Here is a 25,671-nt window from a genome sequence, read left to right on the forward strand (position 1 = left end):
CACCAATGCCAAGCAGACCCACACTAAGTACAGATTATCTGTGTCATCGGTACTCCAGCAGATCTTACGCTTTGTTCGTACAGTTCAAGTCGTGGGCACTAGATAAGTTTAATAATCTCTTCATTAGTGAACCGTGCTGAAGCTAGAGGAATCGAAGCAGTGCGAGGTACAATACATTTAAGAAGACTTTAACTACGTTTATTCACTCAATTAAATGAGCATTTCGATACCGTAGAATCCGCATCTTAACACTAACCCCCACCCCTCCTTCGCCGAGTAAGCGAAACTGTCGTACATTAAAATGTTGTGTAACGGCTGTGTCTAATAGTTTCCTGGCGTTTTTGCGATTGTGTCTAGCTGTAGCAAGTAAAACTCTCTAGTATTAGAAACAATATCGAATATTAAGAAACGGTCGCTGGTCACAATGACAAGTTATATTTTTAAAAAATTTGCAGCTATATTTGTCCGTTTTTGCCACAACATGAAGACTCGTTAGTTAAGGACTTTCAAACAACACATTTGATCTCTGCTTGTCAATGATTGTTGTTTTAATGTTATAATCCTGGAGAAACAATCGTGTGAATTTGAGAGGTCTTTACATTAAGGCGGAAATAACCCGTAAGGTTTGGGGCTATAAGTTATCATTCAAAAATTACATACTACTCGATGTTATATTTACACTGAAACACATATTATAATATTTATATAGCTTGTTTAAGATTGCGCTGATGGTTCAAAAAATGGTTCAAATGACTCTGAGCACTATGGGACTTAACATCTCAGGTCATCAGTCCCCTAGAACTTAGAACTGCTTAAACCTAACTAAACTAAGGACATCACACACATCCATGCCCGAGGCAGGATTCGAACCTGCGACCGTAGCAGTCGCGCAGTTCCGGACTGAAGCGCCTAGAACCGCTCGGCCCCCGCAATTGCGTTGATAATTGGCCATGCTTCTCTTGATTTGTCATCCACGTCATAGATGATCAACTTGACTTTCCTTTCCTAACCATTTCCTGCCCTACATTTTCTTTGTTTTCTTATCAGTTTTTTTTACTTTATATGGATGGCCAGTTACCAACAATGTGCAACGGTCGACAGTTTCATCTTGACCATAAAAAACTTCATATACCGTACTGTTCAGAAATGTGCTAGTTCATTAATTTAGCAGAGTTACGTTAGTTACATATTTCTGTATCAAATTCTTTGCTAACTGTTGTTATCGGCGTTGCAAAATCGGGCTATGGCAAACGAGTGTACACCCTTGCTTTTCATAGCTGGTGCTGTCACGCAGTCAACGATAATTTTTGTTAATAATTCTTTCTCTATAACTGCTTATCTGTGACTGCAATAATGTACTAATTGTAACTACTAAATCGGAACATAGTATGTAAAACGTGAACGAGATGATGAAATTTGAATCCTCAAAATGTGTCGAATTAAAAAACAGTGCAATAAAGTTTGATGTTAGTCCGAGTACACAGCAATATTTTTTATACGTCCTAGCTAATACTAAGAAAGGTAGGTGAACTAATCATTCCCTTCGGTTTTGTACAGAAGGCGGATATATTTGTTACGTGTAATAAATAAAGCATTTCAATACGAATTTTTCCACACATAAATTCACAGAAATTTTACGTCGAGTGTTCTCTTACACGTAAATTCATTTCCAAACCTCTGATTACGTTTCCCTACAGCAGGTGGAGTCCACGATGCTTCAAGCAATACTTTTGAGTCTATAACATTGATTTAGTGTACTTTACGTGCATTGTGGGCGTAGGAGTCGTTACGAGCCTAAGAGAGCCCTGTCTTTAATATCTTAGAGTATTATTTCCCAATATCACTCTCGGCCTAAACAATACTTTTGAGTCTATATCATTGATATAGTGTCTACCTGCATCGCAAGTTCTGTTTGGAGTAAGTAATGGATGTAGGGCATGTTAACTTGTTTAGGGTCGCCTTTTGTGAGGAGTGCTCACAGGACTAATAGGTGACACGGAAACTTTAAAAGAGTTCGAACCACAAATATCAAGATACACTTGGGACGATATGTAACACCGGACCAAGTGTCAATCCGATCGTTATACATGGTGCCAACAACAAAAAATATTCTCCAATGCAGAATTATTTTCCCACTTGCTATATTTTCTCAGCGTAATATAACAGCTTTATTCGTTGAAATAAAATGTCTTCTGTTCAGTCGCGTCGAGAGCTCAATTCATATGGTGTAATTAAGCAACGGGGACTGATAAATGTCCATTACTAAACAGTTTCAGTAATGCAAAGCAATTCTGGTAAATAAAAAAGAAATACTAACTGTAATAACTGATCTTTCTTGTTGTTAATATATCACAAGTGAGTACAATAAATATCAAATTGTTCGCTTACATTCTCATGCTAGCGCTATGGTAACGGTTACAAAGTGGGTGGGTTGTTTTGGGGGAGTATAACAGACAGCGAGGTCATCGGTCTCATCGGATTAGGGAAGGACGGGGAAGGAAGTCGGTTGTGCCCTTTCGACGGAACCATCCTGGCATTTGCCTGGAGCGATTTAGGGAAATCACGGAAGACCTAATCAGGATTGCCGGACGCGGGATTGAACTGTAGTCCTCCAGAATGCGAGTCCAGTGTGCTAACCACTGCGCTCGGTTAAGAAAGTGGTCTATGATGTTTACATAGGGCTGATACCTCTATTTTCTTCAGATAACCGGTATGACCATGGACTGATCCAACAGTAAAGGCCTTTAATTCTACCATTAACTGGAAGATGTAGAGAGAAACGTGATTGTCGCATCAAAGTCGTTTCCGTTTCGATTTCCTTGTCTTATAGAACATCTTTTGGATCGTCATGAACCTGTTAAACTGGGATATCTGTATCTTAGACCCACTAACAAAGTCATTCATTTTCGTTTGGTGACGTTTTTATTCATTTATTTGTTTGCTTTTGGTAGTGCCTACAGTTCTTTGCGGTATCTCCTGTACCAACCTTGTAGCTACTTCATTTGCAGTTTTATGCCACAGGTTGTGTGTTGACGTGAATTCGACATTCCTTTTTGCCGAAATCCATGGTAGCCAGTCTCAGAGAACATATTTTTAATGTTCGTCTACAAAACAGAACTACCGGTGGACAGTAGATTTCCATACGCGTATCGCTGTACGATCTGACAGGAGGTAAATGCTTCTTTTCAGCAGCAGAATTACTGGAGCGATGTTTAATATTACTATTCTATAGGCTGTTCTATAACTTCCTTTTGTGATTTGTTGTTACGAGGTATATTCCGAAAGTAAGGTCCGATTAGGCGCGAAATGGAAACCACTGTGAAAAATCCGATGGAACTTTGCACAGATGTGTAGGGCAGTGTCTTTAGTGTGTCTGTCGATCGCTTCACGTCGCTCTTTTCAGTTCAGAGAGCAAAGTGATTACTTATAAATGCCTAAAGCAACATTGTCTTCCGCCAAGTATGTGGATCTGGTGAGTGATTTCGCCTGAAGTTATGCAGGCCACATAACATAAATATCAGGTATTTTTCTTTTCAAGACAATTTTCTGCAGCGTCCTGCAGGGCCAATGAAGACGTTTATGCAGCGTTTTCGATGTTAAGTGTTTGATCACCCACAATACAGCTGTTAATTGGCTCCCTCCATTGCCTATCTTTGCTCACATGAACCACTGCTACGAAGACAACATTTTGGCACAAACACCGAAAGGCAGACCAGTGTAGAGAATTGACGGAAAGCAACGGCGGTCGCTTTCTGTGATGAGGGTACTGGAAGGTTTGTACAACGCCATGACAGATGTCTCAGTCGGAGTGGCGACTATTTAGGGAGGTTGCTATAAGTTGTGGCTAACTGTTGGGAGCAAAAAATATTTTCACTGTGGTTTTCATTTCACGACCAATGGCATTTCCTTTCCGAACAGCCCTCGTAATTTATTCTGAAATCAGTTACTAAACTACACCTACAATGATGTCAAACGGTTCGATTTTAAATACTGATCATTCGCTACCGCGTGACGCCTCACCATTGTGGCATTTCTGTATATTTCTTAATTTCCAAAGGAAATGTTAAAATGTGCTCTTCACTTCTGTCGTTTCTAGGTCATTTATTATCCAATGGAAAAGTGTCTTAACAATTTACACACTCTTACAGTATTTTCACTTACTGAATATTGCCTACAGCGGTTAAGTTCTCGTGTCTTGTACTGACAGTGTATTGAAATGGGGTCATTCTCTGGCAAGACCCACCGTCACCATTGGGAACAATCTTGGAAGTCAAACCGCTAGGAATTCCACAGGAGCCGCTTGTTTGGCGCGTTCTTTGTCAGTGTTGGCTCGTACGCGCAGGATTCCTCGCCAGCGTCATTGACGTTTGTTGTTACGTCGCTGGGTAGGTCAGCCACGCCCACCTTCGCTCAGGCTCGCCTATCGCTAATTCGGTACGCACACCGTTATGTTACGTTTCAGGTTGTTTGGTAGGTGCAGAGGCGTGCAAGATCCATTCCCTCCAGAAGGACAAGAGTGCTCCTTCGTAACGACTGCGTCACAACTTCTTTGAGTCTTTGCCTGACTTTTTTATTTTGTCATAACAATCTATAAAGACAGGCTGTCCTCGTGGAATGCAGCTTGGCAGCTTGAGAGACGGGGTAGGTACTCAGACTCGGAGCGTGTCGGCACTTTAGTTACACTACAGTTGGTCTAGTCTACCAATCAATATAGATATTGTTTCCTCACCTTCTGTAGCAGACGTCTAACTATTTGTACTGTTTGTACCTCATATTCTCAAATGTAACCAGAAAAAAAATTCTAAAACAGCTTGAAAGGTGACAGACATTACAAAGAGAAAAGATATACACTACATTATCGCCTCAGTTGTGCGACTGGATACATTATCGCCTCAGTTGTACCACTAGATTCGTGATTTCCTGTCAGAAAAGTCACAGTTCGTAGTAATAGATGGAAAGTCGTCGAGTAAAACAGAAATAATATCCGGCGTTCCCCCACGGAGGTGTTATAGGCCCTCTGTTGTCCCTGATCTGTATTAACGACGTAGGAGACAATCTCGGTAGCCCTGTAAGATTGTTTGCAAACGATGTTTTCATATACCGTCTTGTAAAGTCATCGGATGACCAAAATGAATTGCAAAATGATTTAGATAACATATCTGTATGGTGCGAAAATTGGCACTTGGCCTTGAATTAAGAAAAGTGTGAAGTTATTCACATGAGTACTAAAAGAAATCCGTTTAATTTCGATTACGCGATAAGTCACACAAATTTGAAGGCTGTAAATTCAGTTAAATACTTAGGGATTACAGTTACAAATACCCTAAACTGGAACGACCACATACATAATGTTGGGCGCAGAGCCAAACAAAGACTGCGATTCATTGGCAGAACATTTAGCAGGTGCTTACAGGTCTATTTAAAGAGACTGCTTAAACCACGCTTGTCCACCCTATTCTGGAGTATTGCTGTGCGGTGTGAGATCCCCATCAGGTAGTACTGACAGATGACATCGAAAAAGTACAAAGAAGGGCGGCTCGTTTCGTATTGTCGCAAAATAGGGGAGATAGTGCCACAGACAACGTGAACTGAAGTGTCAATCATTAAAACAAAGGCGTTTTTCGTTGCGACGGGATCTTCTCATGAAATTTCAATCACCAGTTTTCTCCTCCGATTGCGAAAACATTCTATTAGCACCCACATACATATGGAGAAATAATCATCACTATAAAATAAGAGCCGGCCGGTGTGGCCGTGCGGTCCTAGGTGCTTCAGTTTGAAACCGCGTGACCGCTACGGTCGCAGGTTCGAGTCCTGCCTCGGGCATGGATGTGTGTGATGTCCTTAGGTTAGTTAGGTTTAATTAGTTCTAAGCTCTAGGCGACTGATGACCTCAGCAGTTAAGTCGCATAGTGCCCAGAGCCATTTGAACCATCTGATAAAATAAGAGGAATCAGGGCTTACACAGAAAAATTTAAGTTCTCGTTTTCCCGGTGCTCCGTTCGAGAGTGGACCGGTAGAGAGACAGCTTGAAAGTAGGGTATTTCATTGAACCCTCTGCCACGCACTTTATTATAAATAGCAGATTAATCACGTAGATGTGGATGTAGGTGTACTGAGCGAAAATATTGTGTTCACTGTCTGTCGCGAAACTGAAAGCATTTGGTGGCGTTGGGGCACGTGACGAGCTGAAGAAGGTATAAAAGTAGAGCAGAAACTAAAGGGGAATCACAGTACGGTACTGTCAAAGGTATTCTGTAGCAGTATTATCTGGGGCTGAACGAGTAAAACCCGTGTCAATAATATGGAATGTATAGGCACTCGGGAATCACAAAACTCCACCACGACTCCCACATGGATGTGCTAGAGGCAGCAATTCAGAAGCGGTCAACAAATCTACGTAGTAAGATCGACCAGGTCCTTGGGGCCGTCAGACAGCCGGAACATATAACAGAAAAGGATCTACGCATCTGGCACAGATTCAAAGTTCATAAGACGACCGGTCGAATGGCATACAATAATTTTAGATCGCAGTTGTCGGAGTTGGACTTAAAGACCAATTTTGCTCCTGAAATCTTTTTTCAAAGTGAAATAAAGTAAACATAATCCAGACATGTTCCACGGAATGGTGAAGTGAAGGTCTCCTAGAGGTGATGGAGCATAACAAATCTCGAAAAAAAAGGTAGAATAATTCCAACAACGATACTGGCCGCTGTTGGTAAGAGTCCATTGACCTAAGCCACGTGGATGGATACTACGGCCCGGCGCCTGGGAACAGAAATCAAAATAGCGAAGCTGGTCAGCTGTTTTGAGGGCGTTCAGTTTACCAGAAGAGTACCAAAACCATCGTAAGCACTAGTAGGCGAGAAGGTGTTGAAATTCCATACCTATAAACGGAACGGGAAGTGGGGAGTGTGGAGATGGGGGGTTGGCTGCACTGTACAGTAGGGTAGACGACTTTCTGTGGCAGACATGTCGACAAAGAACAGTGCCGCCGCAACCACAAGTATATGGAGTGCGTTGTTCAACGCATGTTGTTACATAGTTGAACATGGAGCTCTACAACAGATGACACCTGGGTGTTCTTTTTTAACCCAACGACATTGTCAATTACGACTGTAGTAGACACTAAATCAACGATATTGGACCGTAGGCCAGTAGAAACCTAGCGGTCGGTCGGATGAATACATCTTTTATTACAACACGTCGATGGCCGAGTACGCCCCCTGAACGGCTGCTCAAAACATGTACCACGTCATGGACACAGGCCGATGGGGGAACTATTATCGTATGACAGACATTTCGTGGGCTTCCATGGATCCTGTGGTAGTAATTGAAGGCATCGTGGCAAGTATGGACTACGTGGACATTATTGCGGACCACCTGATTTCTTCAAGGTTGATGTCTCCCTCATCGGCGATGGCATCTGCCAGAGAGGTAACTATACATATCATAAGGCCAGAATCGTGCTTTAGTTGTTTGAGGAGCACGATAGCAAAATCGCGTTGATGTCTTGGCGTCCAAAGTCACATTTTGTGAACCATGTGGAACGTATATGTGATTTTATGGGAAGACAAATCCGCGTCCACAAACCACCGTTCAGTACCATTAAATTCCGGGTGTGCAGCCACATAAATTCAGCTTCTTCTCCTAATATCTCGGCCATTTTCAGAGTGAGTCGAAAAACTGAAGACACAGCACTCGCTCCATCCTTTTAAAATTTTGGAGGTATATTGACGACAAGCTTGTTGTGTGGCCCCATGTTGAAGATTAATTACAATACAACTCGGCCCATGCAAAAGTTTACAACAGAAATTTAAAAGGGGGGATGCCTTCCATTTTTGGACGTTTTTGTTCGGCGCAAAGATGATTGCTCCTTGGGACATACAGTATATCGGTATCCGGTATGCACGCAGCTGCCACCATCGTTTGTAGATGATGAGTGTTCTCAGAATTTTAGTTCACAGAGCACACATCATTGCTCACGAGAGCAGCTCCAGGACAAGCTCCTGTATTCAAAGAAAGTTTCTGAAGCCAACGGGTACTCTCCACAGCAGACACGTAGGCGCTACGAATGAAACCAAAGGTGGCCATAAGCAATGCAGAAGCAGACAGAGGAAGATTTATACCCATGACTTTCCTGCCGTATGTGGGAAGCCTATCGTCAAAAATAGGACGGATCCTCAGCAAGCACAGTAAATGTGATTTTTCGTCCTCCTTCGGAAACAGTAGCATTCTTGGATTAACGATGACCTGATGCTTCGGAAGGCGGGGGTCACAAGATCCGTTGAGTATGCTGCCACCATGAAAGATTTATGGAACACTGCACGTACACCCGCCTGTTACCCCCAAATAAATCATCTGTGACAAAACACTGTATTGATACTGGCCACTCTGTGTTGTATGAAAACGTTGAAATTGTAGCGTATACATCATCTTTCTGGGACTCAGTGATGAAAGAGGGAACTGAAATTCGCTTGGTTGCGAATTTAATTAATAGAGAAAGCGCTTTGCAGGTTGGATAAATCATGTAACCCGGCGCGTTCTGTAGTAAACTTTCAAAGACCTCGCAACAGTCTAGCTCTGAGTGATATATCAACATCTCATCGTGGTTCGACTGCGTAAACACAGATATAATTCATACAGCACATTGTACTTCTTTACCGCCGATCGACGTCTCTTGGGCCTATGTACCTGTGGCCGCATGCACAGTGGCTAAGTCCACGAGTTGAAAACGACGTAGCGAGTGCTGGAGCGTCAGTCTTTCTGCTCACCTTGAAGATGGTGGAATGAAAGCAGCCGAAATATTAGAGAAAGAAGCTGAGTTTATGAGGCTGCACAACAAAAATTTGATGGAGCAGTCATTACTCAGTGAAAACATGTAGACGCACCCTGTTCGATAATTTGCAGGTTTGTAGACGTCTGGTGCCACATAGCTCCGGAGACCTACCGAGAACGTCTTGACCCCTTGGTTACCCGAAGCGGTGCTGTTCTGCATTTCAAGAGAGGGCTAAGACGCTATTAAATAAGTGGTCCTAAGTTTTAGTTTATCAGTGTACATCACACCGCCCTCCAGCTTACGTTATGGCGGAGCTAAACCAAGGCAAGGCAAAAGGACCTAAAAAAAGGCGGGAACGAAGCCATAGAAAGAGAACTGGAAGAAATATCATGTTGTCTTCTGTCTCGGCTTCTTCGTGCGACGTTTCTTTGATGATTTTTTGACGTTTCACCACGATGAGTGGCTGGCATTGTCATTGCTGGTGGAAGAACTGTGAAGCTTTCACAATGTCAGCCACTCGTGCTGGTGAAACGTTAAAAAATCATCAAAGGAACGTCAGCCGAAGAACCGGAAACAGAAGCTAACACACGATTTGTCAATAAGTGACCACGAAAGCTTTAACAATTTTCTAGAAATATCAAGGTTAGAAGTCTCCCCTAAAAGTTAAATGTGTTACAAAAATACCTTTTCTCAATAAACATTTGTCTAATGAAAGTTAATAGTGTCAGATCGACGTCGTATTGGTTATAAATCTGGTCTAAATCTAATGTAAACAGAAACAAAATACCATGGCAAATTATCTTACATACTACCACCGAAAATTCGAATCCTCTCATTGCAAAGTATTTTGATTCGTTATTTGCACTAAATACCTACACCTCTCTCACCCGAAAGAAAAATTTCAAATTAAACGGTATTATGTTATTACGGATTCTGAACTGTTGATAATTACATTAGATCAAGGTCACGTGCTATCATGTGTGAAGAGCTCTGTGGGCCACACCGGTATCCTACGGCCTTCGAACCTTAATTACATCCTGTTTACAGGTGCACGTGTATGGAATTAATTAATTTCGTGTGTTACGCAGAAGCAGAGCATAATCAAGTTTGATAGAGGCCAAGAAAATTGGGTGCCGATCCTTTTGTTCCACTGGCTGAGAGTCTGCGTGCTGGAAGACAGTTGTGATCTTACTGTGGGGTGTAGTTTCCTTAGGTACATTTAGAAACAGAAATTTCAAGATTAGCAGTTTCCTGTTACAAACAGGAGCATACCAACACTCCAGACATTGCAGTACAAGTACTAGTATTACGTACATGTAGCGATCAGAACTACCAACAAAAGAGACACGTATCTCTTGTTTATCCGTTTCTAGCGTACGTAGTGCCAACAAACTGTAAGATTCCGGTAAAAGAAAATTTGGTCATACTAAGAAGAAATCCTGATGTCCGCTTGATATGTTCTGCTGAATAATGTTTTCCATATCAGAAATGCAAAAACCTGTGATGTTTTCAATTTCTTTAATTTTAAGGTTTTGCCCGGCGGGGTCAGGGATTTTCTCTGCCTCGTGATGACTGGGTGTTGTGTGCTGTCCCTAGGTTAGTTAGGTTTAAGTAGTTCTAAGTTCTAGGGGACTGATGACCATAGATGTTAAGTCCCATAGTGCTCAGAGCCATTTGAACCATTTTAAGTTTTTGCATTTAGCTATTTCTCAGTACTAAATAATTAGCAGAACAACAGAATTATGTTCTTACAGTACTCCACGCCACTGGTCTGAAATGAAGGCTCCCCATGGTACTGCGACGTCCAGGCCACTGGAAGGATGAACGACGAGGTGCATCGGAGTAGGTCAAGGTTAGTCTGTCTCTCGGCAGTATGGAAGATCGGGGTTCCATTCAAGTATAAGCTGGAATTTTTGGAGAAAAAGTTGGACGAGGTTGGACTTGATAAGAAGTAGTGGCTTCACGATCGAAAAATTTACAATGGCTCAGTGAGTGGGGAGCTGAACATTGGCCCCTCGATGTCACAGATACCTGTTACTGTCGGAAAACAAAATACTTTCGGGAAGCCACCCTTAAGGGTAAGAGGGTAGATTTTGTGTGTGAAGGTGGGGATTTCTAACAATAATTCCAAAACAGCTGTACTAGTGTGGAATCCACAGTTTTCAGGTTTGCTTGTGACGTTGACAGTCCCAATGTAACAATTCTGCTGACAGCTTTGATAATATTTCACCCCTAGAGTATGATCGGGGCATGGAGTGTTGGGAATAAGGGTTGATTTCAAAGGGAACATAAACGGTGAATATTAGTTCTGAAACTATGTTGTATTTATACTTTTTAAAACAGAAATAACATCTAGGGGGAAAAAAGGAAGAAAGAAAGCGTCGCACGACGAAGTAATTATCGGAATGGTGCGTAAATCGATAGATGCGATGTACATATACAGACAAACTGAGCAAATCAACAAGGCTTTTTTCCATCTGTGGCCCTTATCAAGCAGTTATTCCGTTTGGCACTGACTGAAAGAGTTGCTGGCTATTCTCCTGAGAGACATCGTACCAAATTCTGTAAAACTGGCGAGCTGGTTAGAGTGGCCTGCTCATAATGCTCCAACCGTTCTCAGTTGGGGACACAACCAGCGACCTTGATGGCTAAGCAAGGTTTGGCAAGCACGAAGTCAATCAGTAGAAACTCTCGGTTGTGTGGGTGGGCACTATCTTGTCGAAATGTAAGCCCAAGATGTCTTGTCATGAATGCCAAGACGGGCCATAGAATGGCGTCGACGTACCGCAGTGCCGTAAGGCTGCCGCCGATGACAACCAAATGGATCGACCATGAAATGAAGTGGTGCCCCAGACCATCGCACTGGTTGTCGGGCCGTATGGCGGGTGACAGGTTGGTGACCCACCGTCCAGGTTGTCCCTAGACACGTCTTTGCTGATCATCGGGGATCATTTCGATGCGGGACTCGATTCTAGTCCAGACTATGAGACTTCAGGCCGAATGTGGCCTACGCGACTGCAAATGCGCTTGTTGGTGTACAGAAGTCGATGGGCCGGCACAGGTAGCGCCGTGAGCTCAGCGCCCGTTCCGTGAGCCGCCTGTTACAGTGGCCCTTGTTGGTCACTCAAGCACCAGTTGCACCTCAGATCGATGATAACGATGAATCCAGGGCTATGAGTGCCTCTACGACTATTTTTCAGTCCCCACGGCATGTTGTTTCTCTGCATGGACCGTTTTCTTTCTGACGCTGTCTTCGGCCATCATCCACCCATTCCTGCCAACATCGTCGAATACTGGCATCGTTTCTATTCAAACGTCGAGCGATTCGCCGATTACTTCAACCGTCTTCTTTTAGCACAACTGCTCGTTCTCTCTCAGATGCTGACATCATATACAGGGCTATTACAAATGATTGAAGCGATTTCATAAATTCACTGTAGCTCCATTCATTGACATATGGTCACGACACACTACAGATACGTAGAAAAACTCATAAAGTTTTGTTCGGCTGAAGCCGCACTTCAGGTTTCTGCCGCCAGAGCGATCGAGAGCGCAGTGAGACAAAATTGCGACAGGAGCCGAGAAAGCGTATGTCGTGCTTGAAATGCACTCACATCAGTCAGTCATAACAGTGCAACGACACTTCAGGACGAAGTTCAACAAAGATCCACCAACTGCTAACTCCATTTGGCGATGGTATGCGCAGTTTAAAGCTTCTGGATGCCTCTGTAAGGGGAAATCAACGGGTCGGCCTGCAGTGAGCGAAGAAACGGTTGAACGCGTGCGGGCAAGTTTCACGCGTAGCCCGCGGAAGTCGACGAATAAAGCAAGCAGGGAGCTAAACGTACCACAGCCGACGGTTTGTAAAATCTTACGGAAAAGGCTAAAGCAGAAACCTTACCGTTTACAATTGCTACAAGCCCTGACACCCGATGACAAAGTCAAACGCTTTGAATTTTCGGCGCGGTTGCAACAGCTCACGGAAGAGGATGCGTTCAGTGCGAAACTTGTTTTCAGTGATGAAGCAACATTTTTTCTTAATGGTGAAGTGAACAGACACAATGTGCCAGAACTGCGAGCTCGCATCAACGATGCTTTCGAACTCATTGATGGGGACATGCTGCGCCGAGTGTGGGAGGAACTTGATTATCAGCTTGATGTCTGCCGAATCACTAAAGGGGCACATATCGAACATTTGTGAATGCCTAAAAAAACTTTTTGAGTTTTTGTATGTGTGTGCAAAGCATTGTGAAAATATCTCAAATAATAAAGTTATTGTAGAGCTGTGAAATCGCTTCAATCATTTGTAATAACCCTGTGTTGTTCAAGCGCCTGTCTAGGAGGGTAGTTACTGTCCAACTGAGCACGGGGAATGAAATTCGCAAAGGCTTTACGTCCTTTCTGTCTGTTTACTATCCTTCCCAGCTGCGCGGTGAAATTGAGCTGCAGCACCACACTTTTATCTATAGGCCCTCAAAGTTCACAATTTTGCACGTTTCGCCTATACCTGTGTGAATATTGTCGCAGACATCGTCATAGTGGTGGAGCGGTTATGATACTGGACTGTTGCATGGAGGGTCGTGAGTTCAAAACTCGCCTGAAATGTATAATTTTAATTTCTATTTTCGGCTGGAGTACATTCTAGAAGTATCCATAAATGCCAAGAATCATTGTACTGGAATGTTCTGTAGTTGTATGTATACTTTTTGTGTTCTGGTCGGAGCAGTTCCCTCCGCGCTCTTGTATGTGCAAGTGCTGAATATACCTTTGCTAAGTGAAGTTAGTGTTCGTCATTCATCTAATTACATCTACTTCTACGTGACATTATTCTGGTGGAGACGCTGGGTATTGGAACTTGTGATAGCGCACATTATCGACGACACAGTGGCTCCCATCAGGCCACGACAGAGCCGCCGTTTACTTGGCGACAACACCCGACTTCGAGCCGTATTCAACAGATCACAATCTATCCGAGACAGAACAAAAAGAGGACGTTACAATGACAGCAAATGTGTGCCATCACATGAGACATCCTTCCGGATTCTCGGTGAACATGGCCAAGATACAAACAAGTCGCTGAAGTTATATGAGCGTATAGCCAAATTTAACAAATGGGATGACACTGTGTCTTTGGCTAACGTATTTTTCTACTTGGAGGGCACTGCCAAGCAGTGGTGTGAGAACAAAGAAGAGAAGTTCACAAGCTGGGAAGTATTCCAGGCGGAACTGCGCAAGTATTTCGGCGACACACAACGACAGAAGTGCAAGGCTGAAGATTAATTAAAGTGCAGGGCACAGCGTCCAGGAGAAACTACAGCATCCTACACTCAAGACGTCTTGGAGCTGTATAAAATAAAGGATCCTAGAATGAAGGAGGAAGGTAAGGTTGCAGATCTCGTGAAGGGTGTTGCTAAGGACATCTATCAAATTCTACTCCTGAAGGAGGTTTCGACAGCAGACGACTTCATAAAATGGTGCCAGTATATCGAGATAATGCATAAAAAAAGAATTACACGCAAGAGGTTTGAACGGCTTCCAAACGTCGTATCAACGTCTGTGATGGAGGAAGAAACTGATTCAAGTGTTCTTTGTCAGATAGTAAGAGAGGAAGTTCCGAAGGCACTAGGATTGCACGAGACGCTTCAGGAGTTTATAAGGGAGGAAGTGGAACAGACATTGAACCCAATCTCTCGTCCTTCATTTCCCTTTAAAATGGTGAAAAAGTCGAGACCCAGGCTGAGTTACGTTCCTACAATGCCGCATGAGGAACCTGTTTTGGCACCAAGGAAGACTGACGTCTGGAGGACCCAGGATAACCAACCAGTATGTTTCCACTGCGTACGACCAGGACATGTGGTGCGCTATTGTTGAGAGAGGCGGCGGATATTTGATGACGCTCGCGCAGATGTCAGCAGACCGATCTTAGCCGACGCCAACTCCGGGACGACGAAGATGAACAAGAAGATGTGGGTGCAGGACGATGTAGGTCACCATCGCCGCAAGGTAGCCGCTGGTGAGGACGTTCCTCAACACGCCGATCAAAATCTCCATCGCCGTTTAGAAGCTCCAGCCGATCACCTAGTCGCCGCAACCTGGAAAACTAAAGCCTGCGACCTTCCTTGGAGGTGAGGCCGCCGAAGGGAAAAATCCTCCGTCGTCGATCACTACAAAAATGATAGGAAACTACGTCGATATCCTCATGGATGGCCGACCAGCCCAAGCTCTTGTGGACTCTGGACATCATATTCAGTCATTTCGAAGTACTACCGTCCAGATGCAGAAAACCGTATTCGTTCACAACAAAACTTCTCTGCTGAAGGTGGATAATGGTAAATATGTAAAACCTACAGGAAGATGTACCATTCGTGGTATAAGTGGCCACACACAGCCCTTAGAATTCATCGTCTTACAAGAGTGTAGTCATGACGTCATTCTCGGATGGGACTTTTTGAAAGCTTCTCAGGCAATTATAGATTTTGGTCGCTCGCAGGTTATCCTAGACGAGATGAGATACTGTGTACAGGAATATGCGCATTCGAGTGTGTGGAGACTATATGTGCAGGATGAAGTGATCAGTCCTGCAGTCAGCGCTAGAAAGGTAACTGTCACGTGTCATGCCATGCATCAACCCATGGATCTGGTAGTGGAATATAAGAGAAGTATACCAATGAGGAATATCTTGGTCATCCCAGCCTCTGTCGACTCGTTTAAGAACGGATTCGGTGAATTGTGGATAATTAACTGTTGCCGAGAACAGCAGATCCTTCCAAGACGCATGTGCGTAGTAAACGCTGAGCCATAAATTGAAGAACAGTTGAGCGTCACAGAAACCTCCCATGCCCAGTCTATGGGCGAAATTAGCGCTACCACTACGAGACAAGATCTTCTAGCTCGACTATCACCAGATCTCGCTAAGGAACAACAGAAGAAGCTACTTGCCATTCTTCAAGAGTTCTCTGAATGCTTCAATCCACAGGTGAAGAGTGAATTAGATAAACTGACAGTGAAGCACCGTATTAGCACTTTAGACCATAGTGATGCAGTTGACTGCGCACGCTGCAGGTTCAAGAAAACGATTGCCGAAGGTATGACGCGAGCCACAGCTCTGTTGTCTATCAGCCTGATGACCTCATCTGGATCTTCACTCCTGTTCGGAAGGTTGGTCTCCCTGAGAAGCTCCTCAGGCGCTACTTTGGACCTTATAAGGTTGTACGACAGTTGTCTGATATTACGAAGTTGAAGAATTCGACCCCGACACAAGATGACAAAAGATCAGAGGTATGGTCGGTCCCCGTCCTTCGAATGAAGCCTGCAACCCAGGGTAAATTCGAAGATCCAGCGACAGGCAACAAGAGGAAAGGTGATGAAGAGCGTAGCGGCAGAGGAAGTTCTAAGAAGATCACCGCCAGGGCGAACATCAGTCATCGGGAGCCGGAGTATGCAGGACCGATGACTCGTTCGCGGACTAGGACGACGTAACACCGAGACGCTGTTCTCGTAACAACGGAGTAATATCGCAGAAGCAGCTGAGTAGCAACGTTACTGTGGTGTAACGGTTAATATACTACATTGTTGCATTAAGTCGTGAGTTCGAAACTGTAAAATTTTAATTTCTATATTCGTTTCGAGTACATTTTAGAAGTATCCACAGATGTCAAGAATCATTGTACTGGAATGTTCTGTAGCTGTATATATACTGTATGTGTTCTGGCCGGAGGCAGTTCGCTCCGCGCTCTTGGATGCGCAAGTGCTGAATAATCCTTCGTTAAGTGAAGTTAGTGTTCGTCATTCATCTAATTACACCTCCTTCTACGTGACAATATCAATTTGTGACCAGTTTTAATAACTCCTTCGTGGTACGTTGTTTTATTTTTGTGTTAGGATGCATTATTTTTACGTTGTAGAACGTTTTCGATCCACTTGCTACATAATATAAGATGTGAATACGTACGTAACGACGGCTAAACAGTCAATTATTATGGATTCAGCTCACGCCAAAATGTTTATAGAGCTTGATGTGTTTAAAATTATCTTACTACGATACTGAGCGTGATTCCTGGTGCATGGAAAATCAGTTTGATGTAACTTACGGTACAGAACGTCCCATCTAAAGTCAGTATTATCCAGCATGGTTGAACTATGTACCTTAAACCGAGCGCAATGGTTGAGACACTGGACTCGTTTTCGAGGGGCGCACTGGACTCGCATTCGGAAGGACGACGGTTCAATCCCGCAGCCGGGCATCCTGATTTCTTTGCCGTAATTTCCCTACATCCCTTTAGGCACGTGACGGGATGGTTCCTTTGTAAGAGCCGACTTATTTCCCCATTCTTCCCTAACCCGTTTGGACTGAGGACCTCGCTATTTGATTCCCTCTCGCAAATCAACCAACCAACATCGTAGTGGAGAGGAGGCGTGTTACAATCTCCTGAGTCGTACTGGGATGGTTGAGTCGAAAAAAACACGTCCGATTTTCTGTCCCATCCTCGTCGTATCTAATATTGAGTCCCATCGTTGATTGTCGTCGACTGCACGATTACCTATAATTCTCCTTCTATTCGCGAATGAAATCAATTCCCACTATATTCATACTGCAAAATTCGTAGCTCTATGCCTTTTATTACAATTCATTTGAGGGTGGTCATTTTGAACATTCATGACTGTGGGGCTTGAGGGGGCTTGAGAGAGACACGAAGTTTATATACTTTTTGTGCTGTTAAAGTTGATTAATTTCAGAGCAACTATTTGCGAGGCACTATGCCGGTTGCGTGAAACCCTGTACGACCAACGAATTAATCTTCGTGAATTAAGATTTTTTATTCTGTGTCACCTTTACTTATTGACAGAGGCTTGTAAACATCTCCACCGTAACGATATAACTGTACTAAACATTACCGTTAGTTCGCTTCAAGCGAAATTATTCATGCGGCTGTATTCGGAGTGACTTGTAGAATGGAGCTGAATGAGGAGGAAAAAGGCAGACGGCTTAGTAAGCAGTAAGCATTTCTTTACGATAAAACAAAATCTACATTAAAAAAATCTTCTATAGAAAAACTCGCTCTACATGGAGGTCAGTGATCTTGTTGCTTGTGAAAACTGCAGTTCGTTGTGAAAATTGGCTCAGGCACGTCACGCCTACGCTTCATGACAGCTCGCTTCTGTTCGCAACTACCGCTAACAGCAGTCCCAATTACCAGGCTCTCTTTAGAGATTTTCAGCGCAGGTCTCGGAACTGTTGCTCTACACCATCCAGCTTCGCAATCCTCCTCTTAAGTTATTCTGTGTCCAAAAGTGTTTAAGTGGCTGATGTAATAAGGCTTAGATTCACGTGCAGAATAAAAGGGGCCTCCGCACTTATGTGTCGGTACGAGGTTTCTGGAGCATTCCTTCAGTTGTACAGTGTGCATTCAAATTTAAATTATTAACGCTCGAGTTAAGAACTGTCCTCTCTAAACTCGACTGCAACTATGAATTACGAGAGATCGCATGTCATTCTGTGCTGCGGAGACGATCTTTCAATGTGGACGAACCCGTTAGTCCTATCTCTGTAAGTAGGACTGTCAGCGGACGAAATTTGAGCTTACCGTTACCTGTGTCACATGGTTCACTAATGCGCGCACTGGTTCTGTGAGAGGCAAAACTTCGATCCCCGTTTCCATGGTTGCTCAGGTCTCTTGAATTCACAGCTCCTCGCATTCTTTTGTCTAAAGAGATGCAAATTCAGTGTATGTGGTTACGAATTCATCCATCAGTACTTCTGTTTCATAATGGGAGGAATGGCAAAATTTTCTTTTAGTAGAATGTAAAAAAAAAGGATAAACCTATACGAACAAGTGTATTAAGATAAGATACTGTCTCACTGTATTGAGCTCATCTGTCTTCATTGGTAAATGACTTTTGGCGGGTGAAATAATAGATCACAGATCTTAACTGTTGAAGGGATTAACGGCATGTAGCTGCTAATGGGCACTGACGTACATCAATGCAGAAGTTGAAAATTTGTGTCGGATCGGGTTTCGAACGGTGGTCTCCTACTCTGACCGTAAAGCCACCCGTGGAAAGTGGTCATCGCCCATGCGTGAACTACCCTAACGCACTTCCCGTCAGGCAGAAATTCTCAATTACCCATACAGTACTGACGAAATGCGCTGCCCATTATCCTCATTATTCGCGGCATTTCGCCGATTCCCGCAAGAATTCGAAAATGGTATGCATTTGCACTGAAGCGATCACGGCGCACCTTCGCCTTAACTATATATGCGGACATGTCCGAAAGAACAGACACCACGCACATAGTTTTTATCTGTCTGTTGTGTGACTTTTGTGCACTAAAGGAAGAAATGTTTTCAGAAGCTTTGAAACTACTGAGAAACATTCAATAAAATTTCTCTGTGTTTGTGACCGCATAGTCAGTATTTAAAACTACCGACGCTTCGGTCCATGTTGCAAGTGACCTTCTTCAAGGTGTTTTCGCAAAGAACCCCCTGAAGAAGGTCACTTGCAACAGTGACCGAAACGTCGGTAGTTTTATATATTGACAATGCGGTCACAAACCCAGAAAAATTTTATTGAATGTGACAATGGCCGCTGAAGCCTACGTTTATATTGGGAAGTTCCTTGAAAAACTGGGTGCCTACCTCTTTAATAAAAAACAATATGAAAAAGTGAACACAATAAATTGGGCTTATGAACTTAGAGCATGTGGGACCTGTGAACCATGTTAATGCGTCGAATGTGGCACTCATTACTGAGGAAGAGTCCACCTTCCCACGGAAGTAAAGTCGCTAACACATGATAACGGCAGCCTGTATAATTCAGATCCTAGAACAAACATAATATGGCTAGCATTTGAAGAAAAAAGGTAGAAGGGGTTGTGGCAGGCAGTTATTTTTCACCAGATTGTCTGCTGGTCTATCATGCAGTTTGCGCGTCTAGCGATCCGTCCATCAGCTGGCGACTTGAAGCTCAGCAGTCTCTTTGGTGCTATTTGACGTTGTGCTGCACAGCGACTCGCCCTCGCCCTCGCCCTCTAAGCGCTATCAACAATTTTTTTTTTTTTTTGGTCATCAGTCTACTGACTGGTTTGATGCGGCCCGCCACGAATTCCTTTCATGTGCTGACCTCTTCATCTCAGAGTAGCACTTGCAACCTACGTCCTCAATTATTTGCTTGACGTATTCCAATCTCTGTCTTCCTCTACAGTTTTTACCCTCTACAGCTCCCTCTAGTACCATGGAAGTCATTCCGTCATGTCTTAGCAGATGTCCTATCATCCTGTCCCTTCTCCTTATCAGTGTTTTCCACATATTCCTTTCCTCTCCGATTCTGCATAGAACCTCCTCATTCCTTACCTTATCAGTCCACCTAATTTTCAACATTCGTCTATAGCACCACATCTCAAATGCTTCGATTCTCTTCTGTTCCGGTTTTCCCACAGTCCATGTTTCACTACCATACAATGCTGTACTCCAGACGTACATCCTCAGAAATTTCTTCCTCAAATGAAGGCCGGTATTTGATATTAGTAGACTTCTCTTGGCCAGAAATGACTTTTTTGCCATAGCGAGTCTGCTTTTGATGTCCTCTTTGCTCCGTCCGTCATTGGTTATTTAACTGCCTAGGTAGCAGAATTCCTTAACTTCATTGACTTCGTGACCATCAATCCTTATGTTAAGTTTCTCGCTGTTCTCATTTCTACTACTTCTCATTACCTTCGTCTTTCTCCGATTTACTCTCAAACCATACTGTGTACTCATTAGACTGTTCATTCCGTTCAGCAGATAATTTAATTCTTCATCACTTTCACTCAGGATAGCAATGTCATCAGCGAATCGTATCACTGATATCCTTTCACCTTGTATTTTAATTCCACTCCTGAACCTTTCTTTTATTTCCATCATTGCTTCCTCGATGTACAGATTGAAGAGTAGGGGCGAAAGGCTACAGCCTTGTCTTACACCCTTCTTAATACGAGCACTTCGTTCTTGATCGTCCACTCTTATTATTCCCTCTTGGTTGTTGTACATATTGTATATGACCCTTCTCTCCCTATCGCTTACCCCTACTTTTTTCAGAATCCCGAACAGCTTGCACCATTTTATATTGTCGAACGCTTTTTCCAGGTCGACAAATCCTATGAAAGTGTCTTGATTTTTCCTTAGCCTTGCTTCCATTATTAGCCGTAACGTCAGAATTGCCTCTCTCGTCCCTTTACTTTTCCTAAAGCCAAACTGATCGTCACCTAGCGCATTCTCAATTTTCTTTTCCATTCTTCTGTATATTATTCTTGTAAGCAGCTTCGATGCATGAGCTGTTAAGCTGAATGTGCGATAATTCTCGCACTTGTCAGCTCTTGCCGTCGTCGGAATTGTGTGGATAATGCTTTTCCGAAAGTCAGATGGTACAGTGAGTAACCTGAAGATTCCCCGCTTTCCTGTTCCGTACGGGAATGGTGAGTAGGAGGCAGTCGAGAAGCCTCACTGTGAACTCGAGTTACTGACGTTTTCTCGTTGATGTCATTTCGCCAGAAGAAGAGAACTTTGTTAACATCGAGTATAGATTTAAGTGTCAGGAAGTCATTTCTGAAAGTATTTGTATGGAGTGTAGCCATATATGGAAGTGAAACATGGACGATAAATAGTTTGGACAAGAAGAGAATAGAAGCTTTCGAAATGTGGTGCTACAGAAGAATGCTGAAGATTAGATGGGTAGATCATATAACTAATGAGGAAGTATTGAATAGGATTGGGGAGAAGAGAAGTTTGTGGCACAACTTGACCAGAAGACGGGATCGGTTGGTAGGACATGTTCTGAGGCATCAAGGGATCACCAGTTTAGTACTGGAGGGCAGCGTGGAGGGTAAAAATCGTAGAGGGAGACCAAGAGATGAATACACTAAGCAGATTCAGAGGGATGTAGGTTGCAGTAGGTACTGGGAGATGAAGAAGCTTGCACAGGATAGAGTAGCATGGAGAGCTGCATTAAACCAGTCTCAGGACTGAAGACCACAACAAACAACAAGTGGGACGAAGTAACATTTTACTCAAAAAAATGTTCAAATGTGTGTGAAATCTTACGGAACTTAACTGGGAAGGTCATCAGTCCCTAAGCTTACACACTACTTAACCTAAGTTATCCTAAGGACAAACACACACACCCATGCCCGAGGGATGACTCGAACCTCCGCCGGGACCAGCCGCACAGTCCATGACTGCAGCGTCCTACACCGCTCGGCTAATCCCGCGCGGCTATTTTCCTCACTTATCTTGCCCATGAACCCTCGTATTTTTACAGTGAAACTTCTCCGTGATGGCGAACGTCGCTGTAATGTTATACTACAAAACTACACTCATCCTCATAAATTAAGGATAATTTGCAGAATGTGGTGCCACACAACGTGCCACTACACAAAACTGACACTAATAGCATAGGCACATAGGGAACACACGGAACACAGATCTGTAAGTCCAGGGTATTGGTGATAAGTTGAGAAAACCGTCCCGAAACACATGTGCTACAAAACGCCACTGTTTCCTACGCATGTACCCCGACATCAATATGGGATATGATCACCATGCACACATACACAGGCCGCACAACGGGCTGGCATACTCTGGACCAGGTGGTCGAGCAGCTGCTGTGGTATAGCCTCCCATTCTTGCACACTGCCTGTCGGAGCTCCTGAAGTGTCGTAAGGGTTTGAAGACGTGCAGCGATACGTCGACCGAGAGCATCCCAGACGTGCTCAATGGGGTTTAGGTTTGGAGAACAGTCAGGCCACTCCATTCACCTGATATCTTCTGTTTCAAAGTACTCCTCCACGATGGCAGCTCTCGAGCACCCCCACTCTTCAGCCGTTGGCATGCGTGTTGTTAGTGTGAAGTGCAGGTCTGTGTTTGTAGGAGCAAGAGTCGACTGTAGTTCACATGCATGTTATATATGTCACTGACAAAGGCATCGTCATCTAATGACAAGCACCCCTGCCCCCTGCACCCCCGCGTTTTTCAAGTGTGTGTCAGTGTGAAGTGAAGCACACTTTTCTTGGGACTGAGACACAGCTGACATTGTGCATTGCAGGATATTAAAACTAACATGTATTTATTTGTTTTGAACGATCTGATTATGCTCATTATTTCCTCGTATTAATACATAAAGGTGTCAGTATGTCATGAGTTCAGTTGATCAGCTACTTGCTTTGAGCAAAGAAGATTTTCTTGTAAACATCTATCAGAGAAATTTGCTTACAGCTTTCAGCGTGAAGGTCAGGAGCATAAATAATTACAGTAAGTATTCATCTATAAGTAATTTTTATTGTGTTTTTGTGAAGCATTATGCTTAGGGCTCTTTTGTTACTACTACAGTCCTAGTGGAGGTGTTCACAGCAGCAGCAGCAGCAGGTCGTAGTTCTTCTAATATCCATGTACAGCACTCTCTCCCTGCATTTGTGTCTTGACAATGATGACAGCTGATGAAGAAATTTGTTGTATTAGAAATGAAAAATTCCGCCATGCTTATATCACGCTACAGTGAGGCAGTGTAAATTAAAGCTGATGGTGATGAGTAGTGAAAAAAAAAAGACCAAAAATGCGTAACTAATAACGCATGTTTCCTTGTAGACGAGGCGAAATCGTAGCAGCACCTGAGGTGAACACAATGCTGCTCAACCAAATCTGCTGTTTGAACATGAGGGGTGTAAGCATGCCAGTGTCAGTATGATATAAAACAGGTTGTTTTACCAGGTGGTAGTATTTGAAAACCGTCAATTTTGTAACATCAAACTAATATTATCCATGATGAATGGTTTCAACTATCAGTGCAGATTTAAACCTTGCTCTACAGAAACGTTTAGTCTCTGTTGGTGATGGTGGATGAACATACAGTCGCCTTAGGGGACTTTCTTGATAGTTAAAATATTTAACAACAGAGAGTGCGTATGTCAACAGGAGCAGACTTTTAAAAATTTAATTAATGCCAGCTATGAAATACAACATGAACTAGAGTGTTGGCAAAGGTGGGGGTCATAAGTTCACCGATTCCGCAAGATATTGTTGAGTAATCTACTGGAGGTAGCTCGCCAAATTCTCTTCCCATCGGAAGAAACAGTAGATCAATTCAACGATGCATGCTGTGCATCGATGAAGGTGGAAGCGTATGGTTCAGTATTACCAGATGCGGACACAGTACTTCGATCTTATTTTAGTTTGTTTATGTACCCAGCTATGCGTAAAAGTTCATAAAATCCCTTACATCCCAATGTAAATGAACAGTTACCACCATGGCAGAGTGGAGAAAACAGCCTCGCCAAAAGGATCTTGTAGTAAGTGACTGGTCCTGTAGTAATGAAGCTGGAAACTGAAAGAACAAGACAAATGGATCATTACATCCCGGTAATATACGTGCTTTGATTACTGGGCCTTTGAGTTGTGGGAAAACTAATTTTGTTCTAATACTGTTAACACACCTTCAGCGAATCCCTTTCGAGCAGGTATATATTTTTCCAAAAACTCTGTTTCAGCCAAAACATCAGCTATTGCAGGAGATTTTTGGGTGGCATTGAGAGAGTATAATACCAGAGGTTCAGCAAAAGCAGTGATATTCCACAGTCTGAGTAAGTAAAGCCATACAGTATATTCGTATTTGACGACTCCACAATGGAGAATCAGGATGACATCCGCAGATAATCTCCCTTGGTCGCCATATGCAAGTCAACATATTTTATTTGAGCCAGATATATTCAAGGATCCTGAAGCAGTTGACCCAGGATAATGTGAATCTTATTATCGCTTTCAAACTGGATAATGTGAATTAAGGCATGTTTACCAAGCACATGTGGGAAGTGATGTGTCATTAACGAAATTGTTCCCATATGCGGGAAACGTTGGAATGACTCACAATATGGCTTTCTGCTGGCAGATAAAACTAGGAAACTGAATGAGGGCCGATATAGATGAAACTTCGATGAGATTCTGCGTAACAGGCAGTGTATCAAAACGTAACTGTATCTGTATATTGTGAACTATGGACGAATTAGCATGCAAGTTGCACACTCGCTTAGAGGACGCAAAGCACATGCGTCTATACATTGGCAGAAGAACCGGGACAATCAACACCAAATTAATGGAAATGGAAACTTTTATCGAGGTAGGGGCTATAAATGTTCTATGCTAGGATACAGCAATGTGAAAAATATGTCAATGAGAAAATTGAAGACATCAACCCAAAACCAATGCATGAATATATCTAGGCAATAGCTAAGGCTACTACATCAGTAGTAGTTTCAAAGAATATATGAGATGTATGCTAACCCAAAAACGGTATACTATACAGCAGCATGTCGCTGACAAAGCGTAAAGATGCTGTGGCATGAGAGGCTACCCCATGGAAATTAAGATTGTTGAAGTTAGGGTAGTTGCAACAAGATCATTATCTCTTGTGAACGCTTAAATGAGTAACCAATAGTTTGATAGGACTATCTCACGCCATGGATGAAGGCAGAGAAGAAGACGAAGATGACGGAATATATGCTATAATCTAAGACAAAAAAAGAAAAAAATAGATGCCTCATGAAGGAATTATCCAAATGAGACACAGATCGGTATAGAACAACAAATGACTACCATATCAGAAAAATGGAATGATTTATTCAAGAGAAAGAGCTTCACAAATTGAGCAAATCAAAACGGTGGTTCACCTCTGGTCCTTATGCGAGCAGTTCTGCAGCTTGGCACTGATAACAGAATTGTTGGATGTGCTCCTGAGGAATATCGTGCCAAATTCTGTCCAACTGGGGCGCTAGGTCGTTACATTCAGAGGTGGCTGGAAGGCCCTTCTCATAATTTCCGGAAGTTCTCAACTGGAAAGAGATTTGGCGACGTTGCAGGCCAACGTAGGAT

Source organism: Schistocerca nitens, chromosome 6 (genome assembly GCF_023898315.1).
Source record: "Schistocerca nitens isolate TAMUIC-IGC-003100 chromosome 6, iqSchNite1.1, whole genome shotgun sequence".
Classification (NCBI taxonomy): Eukaryota; Metazoa; Arthropoda; class Insecta; order Orthoptera; family Acrididae; genus Schistocerca; species Schistocerca nitens.